This window comes from Octopus bimaculoides, chromosome 1 (genome assembly GCF_046866305.1).
Source record: "Octopus bimaculoides isolate indiv1 chromosome 1, ASM4686630v1, whole genome shotgun sequence".
Lineage (NCBI taxonomy): Eukaryota > Metazoa > Mollusca > Cephalopoda > Octopoda > Octopodidae > Octopus > Octopus bimaculoides.
Genome location: NC_142928.1, coordinates 88,434,395 through 88,448,439, shown reverse-complemented (window position 1 = coordinate 88,448,439; position 14,045 = coordinate 88,434,395). Strand labels below are relative to the sequence as shown.

Below are 14,045 nucleotides of genomic sequence, written 5' to 3'. Positions count from 1 at the left end.
TGCATGCAGTCATAGAAACCATGCCAAAGCTGACAGTTGAGCTTGACACAGTTTTCTGGTTTGCCAGCTACTGTCAAAAACCATCCAACCCATGCCAGCATGGAAATGATATTGATGAAATGATGATGATGATGAAAAGATATATTGGGAGTATCAAATCAGTATAAAACATAACTATATTTATTCATTGAAATATCATCACCACTGTTAGCAATAACACCTTTCCACCTTGAAACCAGTTTTCTGATTCCTTGAGCAAAAAAAATCAGGCTCTTTAGAAGAGAGAAATGTGTGGTGTGCCACTCTTCTAAATGTTTTCCACTGGCAAAGTGTTAACTGACCTGAATAAATGAAATCTCATGGTGCTAGGTCTGGTGAGTAGGTAAAGTGAGGTAGAACTTCCTAGAGTAATGAATTTATCTTTTCTTGAATTATCTACACTGTGGCCTTGCATTATTAGGTGAGAGAATGACTCCTCCTCTCTTGACTAGAAATGGTTTGTTTTTTGACTCACACATTCAAGTTGTCGACAAAGTTCTGCAGTAATGCTTTTCCCTTGCTCCAATAGTTCAAGGTGGACACTACTTATTGTATTCTACTTTGGATGTTGGAACTGGATTTTCATTGCTGACTTCAAGGCCTAAGAATATAGAGCATTACTTCTTATGCTTATTGCTGGCATAGACTCTCCATTTCTCATCATTTAATACAATTCAATTAAGAAAAGTGTTTGTTCATTCTTCATTTGCAAATTATTGACTGTACTGTTTCATTTTCTATACAATTCCCCAATGTACTTGAGATAATTTTGCACAGTGGATCAAGGTTCATCAAACCTCTGGGGCGAGTCTCCAAGACTTTGGTGCAGATCTTGAACTGCTGTTTCTATGTGTCACTGTTGAAATCAGTTGGTCTTTGTGATTGATACCCATGTAAAAAAATATCAAAATCAGTTTTTGAATATGTTAAACCACTTTTAGCATTTCTGAATACTCACACCATCAGAATACACTGCACATTTGTTTTCTCCTGCAGGTGTTGCAAAAATATGCAATGTTAAATATGCAGCATGCTAAAGTCCTTGTATTTCACAGGCTATCAAATAGAGCACATACAAACAATGTTTGTCCCCATTAATACTTAGTCATTAACACTATGCTGATTGGTTGATTGTAAGGACATCTTTTATCAACTTGTAACCTATTTGTGATATGACAGACTAATACTCCATCAGTTATGAGGTTGAGGGTTCCGGTCGATCCAATCAATCAAACAGCTTTCTTGTGAAATTAATATGCAAGTAGCTGAGCAGTCCACCAACATGTGTACCTTTAACATAGTCCTCAGGGAGATTCAGTGTAACACTAAATTTGACAAGACTGGCCCTTTGAAATACAGATACTACTCATTTTCGTAAGCCGAGTGGACTGGAGCAATGTGAAATAAAGTGTCTGGCTCAAGAACACACATGAGCTGAATACCCTAACCATTAAGGCCACATGACATGACAAACTATTTGCTTGAAAATACATTGCTTTTCAGTACTTCTATATACCTCTCTATCTACCTGTCTATCTATTTATATATACAGTAATCCCTTACCATATAGCAGTTAACCTATCGCACACTTAGTACGATGCGGTTCACCTATTGCGCACTCAGTACATTGTGAATTTTTCTGGCTAATATATGTAAATTTATATCACAGACTCCTCAATATATCTGGGTTTCTGCAGCTGATATGTATTTATATATCTTTTTTATTTTAATTATTTCTGTGGGAGGTTTTGGAATGTAACACGCACGATAGTTGAGTGATTACTATATATATATATATAATCCTCTATAGAATGACTAGGGAATCTCATTTGAAACAAAAATTGTTTATGAAGCTGCAGTCCTTTCTACTTTCCTGTGCAGAATGGAATCTTGGGTGTCCTATCAATCACGTATCAAATAAGCTTGATGCCTTTCATAAGCAATGTCTTGGGACCATTTGCAGATACAGCCTGGATAACAGAATTTTTAATATTGACTTAATCTCTAAATGTAAAATAGGTGATATTTGAGTCCTTTGCATTACAATCTCAAGATCGATTGATCTTGTTCTCAGAATGAGTGTCAACAGAATTCAAAAATCCCTTATGTATAGCCAGCTCCATGATGGAAGAAGTGTAGGAAAACCATAATTAACTATGAATTAAGCTGCCTGGATCATCTTAAAGAACTGAGAGCAAAGACAAGAGTCGCTTAATGTAACAATCATTTATGTCCCATCTGAAAATTGTTGACTTGATTAAAGTCTCATAAGAGACAGACATCAGAATGAAAAAATAAAAGAAATAAAAGAAAAAAGACTGACGGAACCTCATTTGTGAAAATCAATGAGAAAATCTGCTATATACTTTTAAAAATAGCACAACCATACAATCACTACTTTTTGTCTACTGTCAATAACTTCACCAAAAGAAGCACCTTCATTTGTCAACTTAGAATTTGTGTTCCATTATGTCAACACAGTCCTTTAAGAAGGTTAATCGAAGGGAAGATGTCTATATTCTTGAGCCTTGAAGTTAGCAATTCAGGAGTCAACAAAATACTCAAGACAAGTAGCATGAATAGTAGTTGACCCCCAAATTTTTTCAACTCTAAAAATATATAAATGGAAAATATTTACCAAATTTTTAAAATGTTGAGACTTTTTTTCTTATAAATCTTGATATAAAAACAATTCAGGAAAACATATTCATATCTAAATACACAAACATACCATTTTGTTGCTGTTACTTGGCCGTAGGTCACTCAAACTCTGATAGAACACATCAATGATTTGAAGTCATTCCAACCATAACCAGGCCATCTTTTCATTTGGAATAGTATAACCTATCCAATGTTATACTATGTGTCCTTTTAAAAGATAGTAGTGTATGATTTGAGGAAAATTTGTTCATTTTAAAAGGTTGGGTGATTATGTAGGGGCTCCTCCATTTGGTCTGACATACACTGTATTGGTAACATGCAGTCACTATCCTTTTGGCATTCAGATTACTGTCAAATGTAATGCTTATTTATTCAGCTTGTTTTGAAATAATGATGTCTTATTTTGTAGCTTAAAGATTTCAATGATGTGATTGTTTATTCTTAGAGTGACATTGTAGGACAAGGTATAAGAGTCTGGATCTAGTCAGGTAGAATATTTGAGCCCGATATGGATTTGGTAGACAGAAACTATTGAGTATTATAGAAAGCACTTTGCCCAATGCTCACTAGCCAGAACTACATCCATGCACAGATTTTACAGTATAGGAATTAACCTACAGAAATTCAAGCTTACTATCAACTATAAATGAATTTTAAAAGTTTCTGTATTTAAGCCTTTAAATATTTAAACTGGCCATATCAGGCCCAAATATTCTACTTGTTTTATGTTCAAACTAGCCAGATCAAGCCTCTCATCCTACCCTGCAATTCATTCTAAAAAATAAAGGATCACATCATTGAAATTTCATGGCTATGAGATATATGTTGGATTAATAAAAAGCAATGTGAATAAGCATTACTTTTGACAGAGTAAACTGAATGCTAAGGGGTTCAGGATTTGGTTAAGAAAAGTTCAACATTATAAAGATAACAGATTTACTAAATCACTCAATGGTGCACCAAATCTTATATTCTTTGAATTTTCAAATGTAGATAAAGTCACTGGCAAGTTTAATCTTCTAAGAAAAGGACAGAGGGAGAAAGAATTAAAAGTGAGAGGAGTTACAGCCTAAAATATTGGGTTTGGGAAATGCCTGAGAGTTGTTTTCACTGTGATATCATAGAAAGGAATTCTGCTTATAATGATCTAACATATGCTAGAAGACGAAACTATTTCTTCCTAGCCACTCTCTTATAGAAACCCAGTAGCTGAGCATTCCATAAACATTTATATGTTTAATGAAATATTCAAGAAAACTCAGCATGACATTCTTTGGACTCCAACTTGCAGTCACAGTCTATCTAACAGGTAACTTGAGTTTCTATATACTCAATTTCATTTATAAGGCAATTGATGCAAGGTCAAGGAACATGATACTTGCCCAAGATGATGTGCAGTGTAATTAAATGCTGAACTCTGCAATTGGAAAGCTGTTTAATTATTCAGTCATTCATGAATATCTCTCTCCCTACATATAAGCATAGCAAGAGATGAGATACTTTCCAATGAAACACTGAATTCCACATTTCTGGGAATTTTTTGTTGTTTTATTTTTCTGTAACAAGTGTGCATGCTATATGTCAAATATATAAAATTTGTTGGCCTTTTGTGTATCTCTATTTTTTCCAGCACAAGTCAAGACTGGCTTCTTGAAACCACAAACATCTGGTAAACCATATATTACAATGGTTAGAGTAATGTGCGTCTGCCATAATGAAATACCACAACTTGAATACAGTTTCCTTGCTTATAAGAGCACAAGGAATATGTAACATAAGCAGACGCAGTCGCAACCCTCTGGTCCATGTAGTTGCATTCTCCACTTCAGTTTTGGTCTTGCTATAATGGTGTTTGTCCTCACCACTCTGGGCGCCCATAACAGGAAGGCACTACATCTTAAAAGGAGAAGAAAGTAGTACAAAAGATAGTCATACTTATAGCAAGCCAATAGACACCATATGTATGTGTGTGTGTGTGTGTGTGTGTGTGTGTGTGTGTGTGTGTGTGTGTGTGTGTGTGTGTGTATATATATATATATATATTTATTTAATCATCATCATTTAATGTCTGCTTTCCATGCTGGTATGGGCTGAATGGTTTGACTGAAAACTGGTAAGCAGATGGGTGGGTGCTGCACCAGGTTCCAATCTGATTTGGCACGGTTTCTATGGGTGGATGCCCTTCCTAATGCCAACCACTCCGAGAGTGTAGTGGGTGCTTTTTATGTGTCACTAGCATAGGTACCATTGACCTGACACCAGTATCAGCCATTGGCTTGACAGGTCAACGCAAGCACAGTATATTGCCAAGAGTCTAGGTCACCTGTCACTGCCTCCATGAGGTGTTTTTTATGTGCCACTGGCATGTGTGCCAATCAGACGGCACTGGCCTCAGCCACAACTATGATTTTTCTTGGTTCAACAGGTCTTCACAAGCATAGCATATCGCCCAATAATTGAAGGGTGCTTTTAATGGGCCAGTTACGCGACACTGGCATCAGCCACGACTATGATCTCACTTGGCTTCACATCACTGCTTCCATGAGGCCCAACACGCAAATGGTGCTTTTTACGTGCCCCCAGCACATAACTATATATATATATATCAGCATGAAGACCTTAATGACAAATATTAGTTAAAGGCTGGATGCTATTTTAAAAAAATGCAGTATTCAGGGAAATTTTAAATAACCATAGTATCTTTGTGCATGATAGAAAATTAGCATTTCTTTTTCGGTTTTTACAGGCTATTCCGTAATTTTTAAAAATTTTATATCAACTTTGTTAAAGCCATCTTTTCATTATTTGGCACATCTGAAGCAGTACATACCCTTTCACAACTAAAATGAAATTTTAAAAAACCCAACGAGAGAAACATTTTGTATTAATTATTAGCTAAACTGAATGTATCTACAAAGATATCAACCCATGATTCATTAAACATTACTTTTCCTATTTAATTTGAAGGAAAGGAGAAGATTAATTTTTTGTAAAATCTATCCCAAAGGACTATAAGAGCACCCAGTAGAGTTCAAGTTATAATTGGGGATAGAATGAGTGATGCTAGAACTGATATTTATCATGCTGTTTGAGGAGCTTGTTATGTATGATATTTAGAATGCTATTTGTTGCTTAAACTTCTGAAAATCTTATTTAGTGGAAGGAAAAAGAGCACATCATACAGAATACAATATATGAATATATCAATAAATGATTGCACAAGTAATATTTCAAATCTTCTTCTATTAATAAATCTTTTAACATTCCCATTTCAAATCATGATCAAGATTTTCATCTTGAAAATAATTATCAGAAGTGACCTAATTCTGAACACCAGAGGAAAATAATATACACTTCCTTATCTCATGAACAACTTCCAACTGAATATATCTCATTCATGCCACACAATTTCCTTATAAAAATGCCAAGAAAACGGGAATTAGTTTCAAAACCAAAGAATATTTTGTTTGTGAACAATTGTTTACTGTCTGTAAAGATGAAATTTTCTTGTATTTTTACTCCCACACATTTAACTAAATTGAACTGATTGAGCAGATTTATCACTAATTCTTCCAATCTCTGGCTCATTGCCATCCTTAGTATTCTCTTCAACATCAATTAGAACATCAAGTTCAACTCCATTCAACTTGCTTATTGCACCTGAATCTCATTGAAGATGCCTCATAGACCTGTTCACTGTATATAGTCAAACCCAAATACATCAACCTCCAAACTTTCAAGCTAACAAAAGACCCTTTACAGGTCACTCAGTTATCAAAAATAGATGTTAAATCCCCTAAACTACATTCTACTAACTTAACATATTCAATGATGTATTTCAAGGTAGACTCTGAAGAAAGCTAAAAGACAAGATGGTCAAAGGTGGACTACTTTTGAACATGGGTTTGCTTGATCTCGGGCTAGAACAACCTCCAAAACTTTGTTCTGAACAGTATGAACAGTCCCTATTATCCAAAATAACTCAACATCAATAAATTCCTTCAACCCACTTTCTATGTACAAAAGGCTTATCATACCAAAATATAATTATAGCAATAAAAAATTTACTTATACACCAACAAAATGTTTTAAGGGCAACAAGATGTTTTAAAGAGCAACTAGATGTTTTAAGAGCCAAAACTGTTTTGTACAAGAACTAAATTTTATGAAGCTAACACAGCTACCAATCATTTTAGAGAATTCAGCCAAGAAAGTTTTCCGATTTGAACAAGCAACTACATACAGCTAAGACTGTTGTGCATTTTAAAAGATGAAAATGCTCTAAAATCTGGATAACCAAATTACTTTACACACAAACAAATTGTTAAAATACTTCATTCACAATTTCATTATCCAGCTATAATATTTTCTTACTGAAATACTGTCTTCTATATTAGATATTTCTTTGACTAAATCAAAGTAATTACATTCAGTGTTAAAAATGTTTTTTCTAAATTTTCCTAATTCCTAATAAAAAATTTTCTTTCAAAATATGTAATCAAAAATATAATTGATGAAAAAATCAAATAATTAAAGACAACTAACTTCAAACAATCAACCCAACACAAATGTTTAAAATGCAAGTTATTCAATTTTATTGCTCATATATAAATGTTATAGATAACAAAAGTTATCTATAAGCCTGCAGAATCTTGTCTAATAGTTTCTTCTTATAAAAATTAAATCTAAATTAAAAACTATAAGCAGCTAAAATTGATTTGTATATTAACAAAGCAAACCAGAGAATATATTTTCAGCTATATAATTCAATTATTATTCTCAGAAAAATTAAACTTACTCAATGTGTCCAAACTATTCAATATGTTAATCTACCAAAATGAGAAACGTGCAAAACAATCCATACTCAATGAAAGGTTTGTTACATGATAATTGTGGGTTGGGGAGTGCTAATTGATAAGGTAATATGTTTGGTCTAGATTATAAATTATAATTTGGAATTATGCTGATAATAGATATGTAGTTATTTGGCCTCCTTTAAACTAAAAGAAAATTACCATTCCACTAAAAATGGAATTTAAATAAGCTTATTATTCAAAAATATAAGCAAAAGCATTTTTAAAATGAATTCAGTATATTTCAGACACTAGATTAAATTAAACCAAATTACACACACACACCAGGAGAATGTTTTTTTAAACAGACTTCAAAATACCTGTAGAGATTTCTGGAACAGAAATGAAAGTATCAATGTTCAACAGTTTAGAAAGTATATCTGATATTTTATTGGCCTTTAACTTTTATAGATGTTCCTACTAAAAGCACACCTGATGACACACACACACACACACACACACACGTTCTAATTAATTGGCCTTTCATTAAAAAGCATTTGGCAGACTTTAAACAAAAGACAAACTCTGAACAAAATAAAAATCAAAAATTCTGAATTTGTTAATACTGATAGATAGCAGCTCTACACAGTTTATTTATTTATTTAGATCTGAATCAATCATTTACAATTATTTCTATGCCGCTTTTAACACTAACCCAAAACAAAAACAAAAAAATAACAAAAAAAATCAATACGTGTTCCTGAAGCTTAAGAGAATATCTGATAGCATATCCAGCTTGAATTCAGTCTCTATATTCTTTTGATTAATATTGAATGAATACAAAATCTATTAACCTTATTGAATAACTAGGCCATGAACACAAGCAATAGTGTAGCAAAATTTAGCAGGTTCCATCCAAGGCCAGGAAAATGTGTTCCTTCCCTCAAATGCTATGCAAGAAGAAAATTGGTAAATTCAAAATTTAGTGAAGCAGAATTCTAATTATTTTGATGACATTCACAATACAATTTTAGTAAATCAATTTTAAATCTTCTTTTGCAAACAGTCATTAAAAAATACAGAAATCACCATTATGAATTATTATAATCTGTGCTAAGAGTACCAAAATACCATTTTAATATTGAAACTAATTCTAATGAATTCAACGAATCAAATGTGTGTAGACTGAGATGCATATAAGTGAAATTGTATTATTAGATTACAAGAGAACGCTGAAAGCACAAAGGAAGGTTCAAATTATCTCAAGAAATTAAAAATGTAGTCAAGGATTATACTATTAAGATACTATTTTCTATCTTTCAATTACAATTTGACGACAATAATTTTTTTTATTAATGATTTATTTCTAACACACCTGTTATAATATGTAGTCAACTTTATTTGCATGCTTTGTAGGAAAACTTTTATTTATTTTAGATATATAACTACGTTTATATGCACACAAAATGGAAAACGATTTTGACACTTTCATGAAAATGCAACATACAGAAAATTCATCTGCTATTGCCTGAGAAAGAGAGAGAGAGACAGAGATCGTTTTCAAATAACCTTCATAATGGCAAATTCAAAGAGAAAATATAGATCAAAGAAAATCATTAGGAAACGTGTTAGTTATGGAGTAAATGTGCTAGGTTTGCTGTTAACTGGAAACGAAACGAAAAAAGAAATTGTGGTAAGATTTGCTTGAGATATAAAAACAAAGAGCACCTAGCATTGAAACTATCTCTTAAGGCAAATAGTATGCTTTCGGTGATCTTTTATACACATTTGCCGACGTTGGCACGGTAGTCGACCGAATTAATTGTAACGAACCATGCAGGTCTTTGTTTCGAAGAGTATTTGAAATGTTTAGCTTCATCCTCACGTGTATGATTAAGGCATTCATATATTCGGCATAGATTTAGTGAAATTAAAATGGCAGATAATCGAGAGATGTAGGAATAACCGATAATTAAATAATAATAATAAAACGAAATTCATGAATACGAGAACATTTTGACAACACAACTCATGGATACAAGATGGTATATAAACATCTAGATATGTAATTCAGATGCAAAATTGCAATAGCATCTTTTAATTGTTTTATTTATGCATATCCATTCTACTAAAAAGAAAAACCAGTTCTATAAAAATAATGACTATTAGGATCCTTTGATTGTTCCCCACTTTAAACAAATAAGAACAGAAAGGGAAAACGGGAATAAAAAAATAGCAAGATATCTTCACTTTTTATCTAATGAGACTCAGTCATCTGCTATATTGGTCTTTATGAAGAGGGAGAAGCAGAATTGAAGGGGACTAGCCCAACCCTCCTACTGACAAGATTGCTACTACTGCTGAGCTACATACTGCATTACAAACCCCCTACAAATAATTATAAGCATGTAAAGATTGTGTCGCTTGCTGATATTTTTAATTCCGAACGGGAACTATCAAGCGAATTTAGTTAAAATCAATAAGAGAGCTCGACTGATATTGTGGGGGGAAATCTGCCTTTAATTGTCATTCACAGTAACATATAAAACATCTAACTAAACAAGGCTTATGTAAATAAAAATAATTAGACACGTTCTCAGAGATTAGGAAAGGAAAATGGAAATAACAAGAATGTGCGAAGCTGAAAGAGCGTGTGAGGGGGGAAAAGAAAGACTAGGGAGAGGGAGTAAGAGGAAACGAGTAGAAATAAAGGAAAACCAGGAGAGGTGAAAGAGATTGTGAGAATGAGAGTAGGATATAAAAGCATAGCGAGAACGTGCAGTAATACTAATAGGAAATGTAGGTGAGTTAGAAATAATAAAGCCGAGAGGAATCACGGAAAAGAATTATATATATATATATGTGTGTGTGTGTGTGTGTATTTCTTTTTCGCGTTTTCTATCGTTTATGTAAACGAGAGAGAGAGAGAGAGCATGAAAGCGAGAGAGAGAAAAAAGGTGAATGACAAGGAAGAGAAGTTATAAGAAAACGAAAGAAGTCAAAAGGAAGTGAGAAAATGACAGAGCAACGGATTGTAAAGAGAATGAGAAAATTTACTTCTGAAAAGACTGAACTGAACTGGAAAACTGGAAGGTAGAGGTTTGGGTAGAAAGACACTTTTTTTCTTCTTCTTGTCTTTGGAAAACAAAAGCAACGTCGAGATGCGCTGCCGACTAATTAAGCAGGCACTGCCATACTTTGTACTCACTTTCTAAAATGCAGGGGAAGAGGTAGGTTGACTTGCATAATCATACTAGTTATTTTTGATAGAAGCAGTTGTAGAGAGAGAAAAGTCTAGGATACAATAAAAGTAACACTACGTTGCCAATAATCAAAAGCATGACAATAATTAATCTTCACTTTGAAAGTGGCATTACTGTAGATGATACAGGAGTGTGCGCGAGAAGTTGTGTGCGTGCTTTATTTATTTATTTATTTTTTCTGAAAAGGTTAAAGTGCTCTGAAAATAGTAATGTGAAACGAGATCAGAGTAGCCTTATAAAGCTGAATGGAGAATATTGATCAACATCGATAAAAATGGTTGCACTTTTTTTTTCAAGTGATTGAGTGCATGCGTGTGTGTCTGGTTCTGTTGCGTTAAAGCAAGCAGACGTAGTTCGATGTGATGGAGCTCGTCAAATGAAACAGCATGACAGCTCCTCCTCCCATGCCAACACGTGCTGCTGCTGCTGCTGCTAGATAATACTGACAATAAAACAAACTTTCAGCACATTAAACGTTTTTAATTTTTTCTTTCCGTTTCTAAACACAACATAATTTCCCTATGTCTCATCTGTAATGGCGAAATGTGAACTTTTTAAGAGGTAAGCTAAAAACAAAGGTTTGCGAAAAGAAAAGAAAAAATAAGCGATTTCTTTCTAATCGATATTTTTTTAAAATCGAGTTTTCAGTAAACATAAACACTAAATGATTGAGCTAACAATACGAATTAAAAACTACAAATCAAGTGGGAATGTAACCAGATTGTGGAAGTCTGGTTGTATGACATGTCAACTAACTAGTAAGGAGTCAGTCACGCTATAACTACCTTCACCTATGCATATACATACATATAAATACACCGATCACTTATGAAAAAACATAAATATTTCGAAACAATTGTAGAAAAAAAGAAAAAATTGCAAAGCAGAGCATATGCAGGAATTTTTATCGCGTGTTCCTAAGCATAAATTGCAAATCCAAGCTTAAACCATGTTGACCAGACGCAATGAGATAACGGAGAAAACAAAATGAAAGATGAGTAGTAGGCAAGGCAGAGACATTTTGTAAAGGGTAATAAAGAAGAAAGCTTAGGACAGGAAATTATTTTTGAATCCCGGAAATCTGATAGATTACAACTGCTCGGAAGTGGGGGGGAAAAAAAACATATCCGTGTTGTTGAGAGGAAAAGTTAGGAAAATATCACTCGAAGTATATTGTGAAGAAGAAGAAGAAAAAAAAAGGAAATAACCCATTACATATCCGACAAGTTGAGAATTTTATTGGATCAGAAGAATAAACAAACTTGTTTCTTTCTTAAGACTAGATTGTATAGATAGTATACTTGGAGCTGTTTAAGCTGAGTGAAACAGTAATCAGCATTCGGTGAACACTGGAGAATGATGGTAGTGTGTGTGTGTGTGTGTGTGTATGCTTTGATCAGTCGTTGGAAAAGTGTTGTGTTTGTAGTGTTGTAAAGTATTGTTTGCTTCAAGTGATATAATAATATAGTCTGTGTTATATTCTGTTATAGTGTGCAAGATTGGCATCCAATATTATGGTTAATCCAGCGTTCTATTTGTGTGTGTGTGTGTGCTCCATGTGATTTCGAAATAGAATTTACAGCACTCTGGTAACCTATTTAGCAGTACTAAATAGGTTAAGAGTGTTGGGGAATTTTGGCCGCTGACCAGCGTTACAGAACTGATGGGAAACACTTTGCTTAAAACGCAAACGGCGATTTCAGTAGTGTTGGACAATTAATGAGACAGAAAAAGAAGAGGAAAATAAAATGATGTAAAAAAAATGTAAATACGAAGGTAAAAAAAAAGTGATTAGAGAGAGAATGAGGGAGTGAGAGAGAGGAGTAAAAGAAAACGGCGACAATGAAGTCTAGCGAGGAGTGGCTATAAATAGCAGTTCTTTGTCCCGGCCCACTGCAGTCGAGCGACCACTACTGGACCCTGCTTCACACACCATGGCATGTTATTGCTCCATACACACACATACATACACACATCATAGTATATATTTGCATGATCAAATATAAATACATTCCTCATTAAATTTCTTTCGAAAACTACAAACATTATTGTTACTTCTCGCCACCTAAATTCAAGCTAAGACTTTTTTTTTTTCCTTTTTACCATACAAGTTCTTACTTCCCTTCCATTTTTCGAAATAATGTGTGTGTCTCCCTTGACGTGTGTGTTTGTTCCTATGTTTCTGTTTATTTTCATCTCAAAACAAAAATATACTCGCTTATCAATCACAAAAAAGATCAGTACCTACATTTTCTGCCACTCGTTTGTTTTCATTCTGGCCAGATATGTAAAAAATCTAGCTTACCTTTTAAAAATGTGGCATTTCAAGAATGCTGAAAAGGCGAGCCAAACCACAGGGGAAAAATAGCTGCTATAATCACAATGAGAAACTGCGAGGATGGAGATGAAATAGTCTGCAGGAACTGGTGTTATAGCTATAGAACAACGAGGAGGATCGCTAATGTTGTTACTACTACTAATAGTAGTGTTAGTGCAAATCCTAACGACAGTGCTGGCCAACACACTAGTACATTCCTAGCAGTGGAAGCCCAGATCGCAGCAGCAGACGAGAAGCACTCAGTAATAGCAGCAGCAGTATTACAGTGGATATAGTGACAGTGGGAGCACTACCAGTGAGATAGTAGCAAGAGAAGCACGTACGTTGCAGGTGGAGGACATCAGTTTGTAGGAGTAACAAAAGCACGGTGGAAGTAGGAGGAGGCAAAGATATATACGAAGTAATAGGGGGAGCGTCTCCCTCCTTATTCATAGTCAAACTAGCAGTAGTAGTAGTAGTGGCTACGGCGGCAGTGGTGAACACAAGGTCAGCAGACCATATAAAGCCAAGGTCACAGAGCATGCTCAGTCGTTGGTTTTTAGCTGCCGGCAACCGACGGTACGTTCAACAACGATAATACTTTCGGATAAGACCAATACGATCGTAGAAATTGAGTGGCAACCAACATGAACGTACCGCACCCTCGCCGAGCGACTGAGCGTGTGTGTAAACACGTACGGTATTGAGGGACATTTTCAGTATGTGTGTATATGAATGCGTGTGTGTGTGTATATATATATATATGTATATATGTGTGTGTGTGTGTGTGTGTGTGTGAGAGAGAAAGAGAGAGAGTGACGCCATCTATCCCCGGGAATCATCGCTAAACAGTGGCTGGCGGTGGAGGTGGTGATCGCCCCCACAGTTATTTTAAGAACCACAATGGCACATTTAATATACAAAGCGTCAACAGAAAAATAAAGTAGACCAGCAGCAACCAGCGTGTATCTA

The 14,045-nt window shown here is 34.4% G+C and overlaps 1 protein-coding gene across 7 annotated transcripts in view; it reads right to left on the bottom strand.

Moving 5' to 3' along the window:
* Positions 1 to 14,045, bottom strand: part of LOC106880021 (histone demethylase UTY) — a 185,083-nt gene that overhangs the window by 112,146 nt on the left and 58,892 nt on the right. The window contains exon 1 of one of the 7 annotated variants that reach the window (XM_052968099.2): positions 13,062 to 13,778. The exons of 5 other annotated variants lie outside the window; for them this stretch is intronic. The gene's annotated coding sequence lies outside the window, so the exon portion shown is untranslated. Of the gene's footprint in view, positions 1 to 13,061; positions 13,779 to 14,045 lie in introns of those variants that run through there. One more of the 7 variants, XM_089353576.1, reaches the window with a different exon arrangement.